This window comes from Heterodontus francisci, chromosome 34 (genome assembly GCF_036365525.1).
Source record: "Heterodontus francisci isolate sHetFra1 chromosome 34, sHetFra1.hap1, whole genome shotgun sequence".
Taxonomy (NCBI): domain Eukaryota; kingdom Metazoa; phylum Chordata; class Chondrichthyes; order Heterodontiformes; family Heterodontidae; genus Heterodontus; species Heterodontus francisci.
In genome coordinates, this window is record NC_090404.1 from 30,969,321 (window position 1) to 30,976,321 (window position 7,001).

Here is a 7,001-nt window from a genome sequence, read left to right on the forward strand (position 1 = left end):
GACTTCAAGAGGAAGTCTGAGAAATATAGGCTTGCAGGGCTACAGGCATCAACCCTGACTGCAGAGCTCCCTGACGAGTCAGCATTGACCTAATTATCTCCTTCTGTGCTGCAAATGACTCTGAAGGCTGACAGTGCATTTGCCACACATGGCTCCTGTTCCTCTGATGTCACTTCATAATTATATTTTTCTTCCTTCCGGTGAGTACAGACTCACGGATCACAGTTTTCTCCACTGCTGAGCAGTCTCCAAAATCCATGCTCCAGGCGAGGCTCGAACTCACAACCTTGGCATAGCTCGTTAACTGCACTGCTGTATAAGTACCACGCGCTAACCAATTGCGCCACTGGAGCCATGCACATTAGTGCAGGGAACTGCAGGCAAGTTAGACTAACATCAGTCGTTGGAAAATGCGTTCATCTCTGATGAAGGAAGTCTTAACAAGCACTTAGAAAAGCATCGTCTGATGAAACAAAGTCAACATGTTTGTACCAAAGGGAAATCTTGCTTGAGAAATTTATTCCAGAATTCTGAGAATGTAACTGGAAAGCCAGATAAAAGTGGAGCAGGAAATTATAGTAGAATTGGATTTCCAAAAGGCATTCAGTAAGATGCCATCAAAAATGAATACACTAGATAAAGGCTCATGGAATTGTGGTAATATGTTAGCATGCATAGAGGACATGGAGGTTAACGGACAGAAAGCAAAGAGTAGGGATAAATGGAGCATTTTCAAGTTGGTCGGCCAGAACTAGTGGAGCGCCTCAAGGATCCTGGGCCTCAGCTACCTCCAACACTGAGAGTGTGGTGGAAGCAGATTCAGTCCTCTGTTGAAGAGAGAATTGTTCCTCACCATCATAGATGCCAGTCTTTATCCGATTCCATTAAATCTACCTGATATCAAGAGACGGGTGAAGGCACTGAATACAGAAAAGACTGTGGGGCCTGACAGAAATCCAGCTGACTACTAAATACCTGCTCTCCAGAACTAGCCATGTCGTTAGACAAGCTGTTCCAGTACAGCTACAACACAGGCATCTACAGGGCAAAATGGAAAATTGACCAGGTATGTCCTGTCCACAAAAATCTGGAGAAATCCAATCTGGCCAATTACTGCCCGATCAGTCTACTCTCGATCATCAGCAAAGTGGTGGAAGGTATCGTTGACAGTGCTATCAAGCGCATTTACTCAGCAACAAATTACTGACCGATGTTCAGTTTGGGTTCCACCAGGGGCACTCAATTCCAGACTTCATTACAGCCTTGGTCCAAACATGGGAAATAGAGCTGAATTCAAGAGGTGACAGTGATTGCCTTTGACATCCAAGTTGCATTAGACCTTGTATGGTCTCAAGGAGCCCGAGCAAAACTGGAGGCAATAGGAATCAGGGGGAAATGTTCCACGAGATGAAGTCATACCTAACACAAAGGAAGATGTTTGTGGTTGTTAGGGATCAATCATCTCAGCCCCAGTACATTGCTGCATGAGTTCCTCAAGGTTGTGTCCTAGGTCCAACCATCTTCAGCTGCTTCATCAATGACCTTCCCTTTATCATAAGGTCAGAAGTGGGGATGTTCACTGATGATTGCACAATATTCAGCACCATTCTCGACTCCTCAGATTCTGAAGCAGTACGCGTCCATATGCAGCAATGCCTGGACTACATTCAGGCTTGGGCTGATAAGCAGCAAGGAGCATTCACACCACACAAGTGCCAGACAATTATCATCTCCACCAAGAGAGAGTCTGAACATCTCCCATTGACGTTCAATGGCATTATCATCGTTGAATCTCCCACAATCAACATCCTGAGGATCAGCCTTGCCCAGAAACCTGGAACAGCGATAAACATATTGTGGCTGCAAGAGTGGGTCAGGGGCTAGATATTCTACAACTCATCTTCTAACTCCCCAAAACCTGTCCACCATCTACAAGGCAGAAGTCAGGAGTGTGATGGAATATTCTCCACTTGCCTGCATGATTCCAGCTCCAACAACACTCAAGAGGTTCAACACCATCCAAGACAATGCAACCCGCTTGATCACCACCCTATGCACCACCTTAAACTTTCACTTCCTCCACTACAATGCACAGTGGCAGCAGTGTGTACCATATACAAGATATATTGCAGCAACTCACCGATGATCCTTTCATAACTCCTTCCAACCTCGCTACCTGTATCACCTAGAAGTACAAGAGAAGGAGATGCATGCGAACACCACCACCTGCATGCCTCCCTCCAAGTCACACAACCTCCTGACTTGGAACTATATTGCTGGGTCAAAATCCTGGAACGCCCTCCCTAAAAGCACTGTGCATATACCTCACCAAGAAGGCAGATCCTCACCACTTTCCCAAACGCAATCAGGGATGGGCAGTAAATGCTGGCATTGCCAGGGATCCTTATATCTCAAGAACGAATCAGAAAAATAAAGGGTAATTATCTGAAAGGAAAAAAATTGCACAGCTACGTGGAAAAGGCGGGCGTGTTGGACCAGCTGAGTTACTCTTGCAGAGAGCCAGGATGTACAAGAAAGGCCCAAGAACCTCCTTCTCTGCTGTAGCAATTTTATGATTCAATTCTATTCTGTTATAAAAATGACAAGTTTTGCTCCAACTGCACATTTTGCTGGTTAGATCACACCTGGCACACTATGTATAGATTTGGTCTCAGCACTTTATAAAGGATACACATTAGCTTGGGAAACAGGGCAGTGAAAATTCACCAGAATGCAGCCAAGGCTCTAATGGTTAAATTATGACGTCCGATTAATTAAAGTCGGCTTGCATTCCTTTGTATTATAGGAGGTTAATGGATGATTTGAGCGAGTATTTTAGGATTGGAAAATCAATTCGTACGGTAAATAGAGAGAAAGTTCTTTTTTACTTGATCATTGTGGACAGGAAGCTGACTTCGAAAAAGGGTTGACAACTTCAAATGGCGTGGGAGTGTTCATGTTCTCCCATTATACACATTCGCTCATTAATCTGTCTGTTGAAAAGCACTGAGAGGGTTTCAGAGCATAGGTACTGAAAAATCTCTATCTCCCATTTTACATGTTTGTTGCTTTAAAAGTCGTGCATTGCGTTCCTATCTTGAATCATAAAACCACAGAATCAAAGAAGGTTTAAGGCACAGAAAGAGGCCACTTGGCCCATCATGTCTGTGCGGCCAGAAAACGATCCACCCATTCTAAAGCTGCCTTCCAGCATTTGATCCATAGCCCTGCAGATTATGGCACCTGCGGTGCATATACCGACTGCTTTTGAATGAGTCGGGGGATTCCACCTCAACTCCCCTTTCAGGCAGTGAGTTCCAGACCCCCACCACCCTCTGGGTGAAATGATTTTTCCTCATCTCCCCTCTATTTTTTCGACCAATCACCTTAAATCTGTGGACCCAGTCACTGGCTTCTCTGCTCAAGTAAATAAGCTGTTCAACCCCACTCTCTCTAGGCCCCTCAGAATTTTGCTCATTTCAATCAGATCTCCCCTCAGCCCACTCTGTTCCAAGAACAACCCGAAAATAAATTAATAACCCATTTTCCCAAAGCATTTCTCAGGATTCATAAAGCTGGAGACTGGATTTTCCTTTTTGGTTCCTTTCGATTTTGCACACTCCCAAGTGGAAATACTTTCCAAAGCCGCCTCACAGTCCTTCACCTTGTGTCATGTCAAGGGATGAGGAAATTCAGTTCTGTGGAGGTTCTGGACACGTGGCTGCCAAATACAATGCAGCTGTAAGCAGGAAGGCCACCAGACAAAGGACTGGAAGTAAAGTAAGTGCTGCAACCTGTGTGATGAGGCAGGACACTTCGACAAGACCTATCCAAAACGCAGCCTCTGTTACACACAGGCAGGAATGATAAAGGAGCAACAGGAGGAAGGAACAGTAAACATGTCTGCTGCAAAGTTCCAAAATATGAACCATATTGACACATATAGAGTGAACAAACAACAAAATACACTGAGGGTGACGGAAGACTAAAGAGAGACAGACAGAATGAAACTGTGCCACTAATTTGGCTGATTTCTATTTCATTTCTGACTTTTGAAAATTCATTTCGTAGCTTGTGGGTAAGACCAGCATTTATTGCTCATCCCTAATTGCTCTTCAGAATGTGGTGGTGAGCTGCCTTCTGGCAACGCTGCAGTACATGTGGTGTAGGTGCACCCAAAATGCTGTTAGGGAGGGAGTTCCATGATTTTGACCCAATAACAGTAAAGGAACGGTGATATATTTACAAGTGAGGATGGTGTGTGGCTTGGAGGAGAACTTGCAGCTGGTGATCTTCCCATGCATCTGCTGTCCTTGTCCTTTCAGGTGGTACAGGTCACGCAATTGGAAAGTGCTGTCGAAGGAGTTGTGGTGAGTTGCTGCAGTGCATCTTGTAGATGATACACACTGCTGCCACTGTGCATCAGTTGTTAAGGGAGCGAATGTTTATTGTGGTTGATGGGGTGCCAATCAAGCGATATACTTTGTCCTGGATGGTGTCGAGCTTCCTGAGTGAGTGCAGCTACAACAGCATTCATGTAAGTGGAGGGTATTTTATCAGACTCCTGACTTGGGCCTTGTAGATGGTGGACAGGCTTTCGGGCGTCATGTGGTGGGTTACTCGCCGCAGAATTCCCAGCCTCTGGCCCGATCTTGTAGCTACAGTATTTATGTGGCTGGTCCAGTTCAATTTCTGGTCAATGGTAACCCCCAGCATGTTGATAGTCTGGGTTTCAGCGATGAAAATGCCATTGAGCATCATGGGGAGATGGTTAGATTCTCTTTTGTTGGAGATGGCCATTGCCTGGATCTTGTGTGGCGCGAATGTTACTTGCCTCTTATCAGTCCAAACTTGGACATTGCCCAGGTCTTGCTGCATATGAACATCAACTGTTTCAGTTTGATAGGAGTCGTGAATGGTGCTGAATATTGTTCAATCATCAATGAACATCCCCACTTCTCACCTTATGATGGAGGGAAGGTCATTAATGAAGCAGCTGAAGATGGTTGAGCCGAGTACACAATTTTGAGGAACTCCTGCAACAGTGATCTGGAGCTGAGATGATTGGCCTCCAACAACCACAACCATCTTCCTTTGCACTCAGTGTGACTCCAACCAGTGGAGAGTTTTCAACCTGATTCCCAGTTGGCTCCAGTTTTGCTCGGCCCCTTGATATTATACTCAGTCAAATGCTGCCTTGATGTCAAGGGCAGACACTCTCACCTCACCACTTGAATTTAGCTCTTTTGTCCATGCTTGGACCAAGGCTGTAATGAGGTCAGCAGCTGAGTGACCTTGTAAAAACAAACTGTGCGTCACTGAGCAGTTTGTTGCTAAGCAAGTGCCTCTTGATAGCACTGTCGATGACACCTTCCTTCACTTTACTGATGATCGAGAGCAGTCTGATGGGGCGATAATTGGCTGAGTTGAATTTTTCATACGTTTGTGCACATGATGATGTAATTACAACGAAACCTGGGATTTGAGCTGTGGTGGCCGAGTGATTAAGGTATTAGACTTCACATTCAATGGGGCATCCGCTGCGTAGGTTCAAGCTCTGCTCACTGCGAGTTTGTATCATCTTCCTTGTCTTTGCTGCTCATTTTGCTAATTAGAAATGTTCAAATGTATCAGTGCCAATGTGCTTTGTCGGAAGCTGAAGAAAAGTTAAAAAAAATAGGTGATAAATAAACACAGAAATCAGCCTGCTGAAAGGGAAGAAATGTGAAAAGCAACTAAACTGAAAAGGCATTGGACAGCTTCATTGGTGGTCGAGTGGTTGGGATTCCGTGCACTTACAATCACGGCCTTGGTTCGATTCCTGGTCAGCAAATAGTCTGTTCTTACTGCTGTGACAATTCTCACAAACCCGACTTATATAAAAAAATACAAAAAGAGTAAATGTTCAGCACTCTGGCGGTATCTGTGGAGAGAGAGAAACACAATTAAAGGTCCAGATCAGTGATTATGCTTCAGAGCTGAAGAAGTCAGAGATATGACAGTTATGGAGACAGAGCTTGGAAAGTTAAAGGTTCATGTGAAGGGTTGTGACAAATTAGAACACAGAGTGATGTATTGATGAACGGGAGGATGGGGCAAGGAAAATATTGGTGGCAGCTAATGGGGCAGCTTTTTCTGTCTGCTGTTCAAACTGCACAAATATCATTCCTGATCAACCAATCACGTCTGTTGTGTCAAAGAATCACATTGGACTGAATGGTCTCCTTCTGTGCTGTACCTTTCTATAATTGTCTCTCTCCCACAAACAGCAGTTGAAGCTAGAACAGTTGTTAATTTTAAATCTGAGATAATAGATTTTTGTTAAGCAAAGATATTAAGGGATATGGGCCAAAAGCAGGTCTATGGAGTTAGGCTGCGGATCAGCCATGATCTCATTGAATGGCGGGACAGGCTCGAGGGGCTGAATGGCCTACTCCTGTTCCGATGTTCCTATATCTGCTGAACAACATTAGCTTCTCGTTCCTCCACTTTCTTCACATTGAAAACCAGTGAGAAATTATGCACAGTTTGAAATCTAGGCAATGGGTAAAAGATTGGAAGGAGAGTGTGACTGGGGATAATTGCTAATGGGAACAACTCTTGAACATTCCTGTTTTCAGTGTCTGGAAGAAGCAGGAAGATGAGATCACAGTGCTTATTTATCCTGTTATCTACAAAACCCATCGCTTCTCAATGTCCTCCATCTTTCATTCTCATTCCATGCTTTCCAGGGAAATCTGGGTTTCATGAATTTTGTGCATTCACATGAATCAGCTAATTCACTTGGGAGCTGGAGGAGCAGAGGGAGCAGGAGGAAAAGTAGTGATAGAAGCAGAAGAAGATCCCACATGAAACTGGCAGAATTTGATGTGTATCAGTTGTTTCTATTGATTTTTGGCGGCAGTCAGTTGCCTTGCACATTTCACAGGAGCTTCATTGATTCGTTTGGTGCAGCTTGGAAATTGAAACTTGTACATCTGCAGCTTTCTGTTCATGTCAAC

The 7,001-nt window shown here is 44.4% G+C and overlaps 1 non-coding gene across 1 annotated transcript; it reads right to left on the reverse strand.

The window, feature by feature from the left end:
- Positions 1-258: 258 nt before the first annotated feature.
- trnai-uau (transfer RNA isoleucine (anticodon UAU)) lies at positions 259-353 on the reverse strand. Its single transcript has 2 exons — positions 316-353; positions 259-294 (listed from the first exon to the last, which is right to left on the reverse strand). It is a non-coding gene; the product is annotated as a tRNA-Ile (tRNA).
- Between the last annotated feature and the right edge of the window lie 6,648 nt (positions 354-7,001).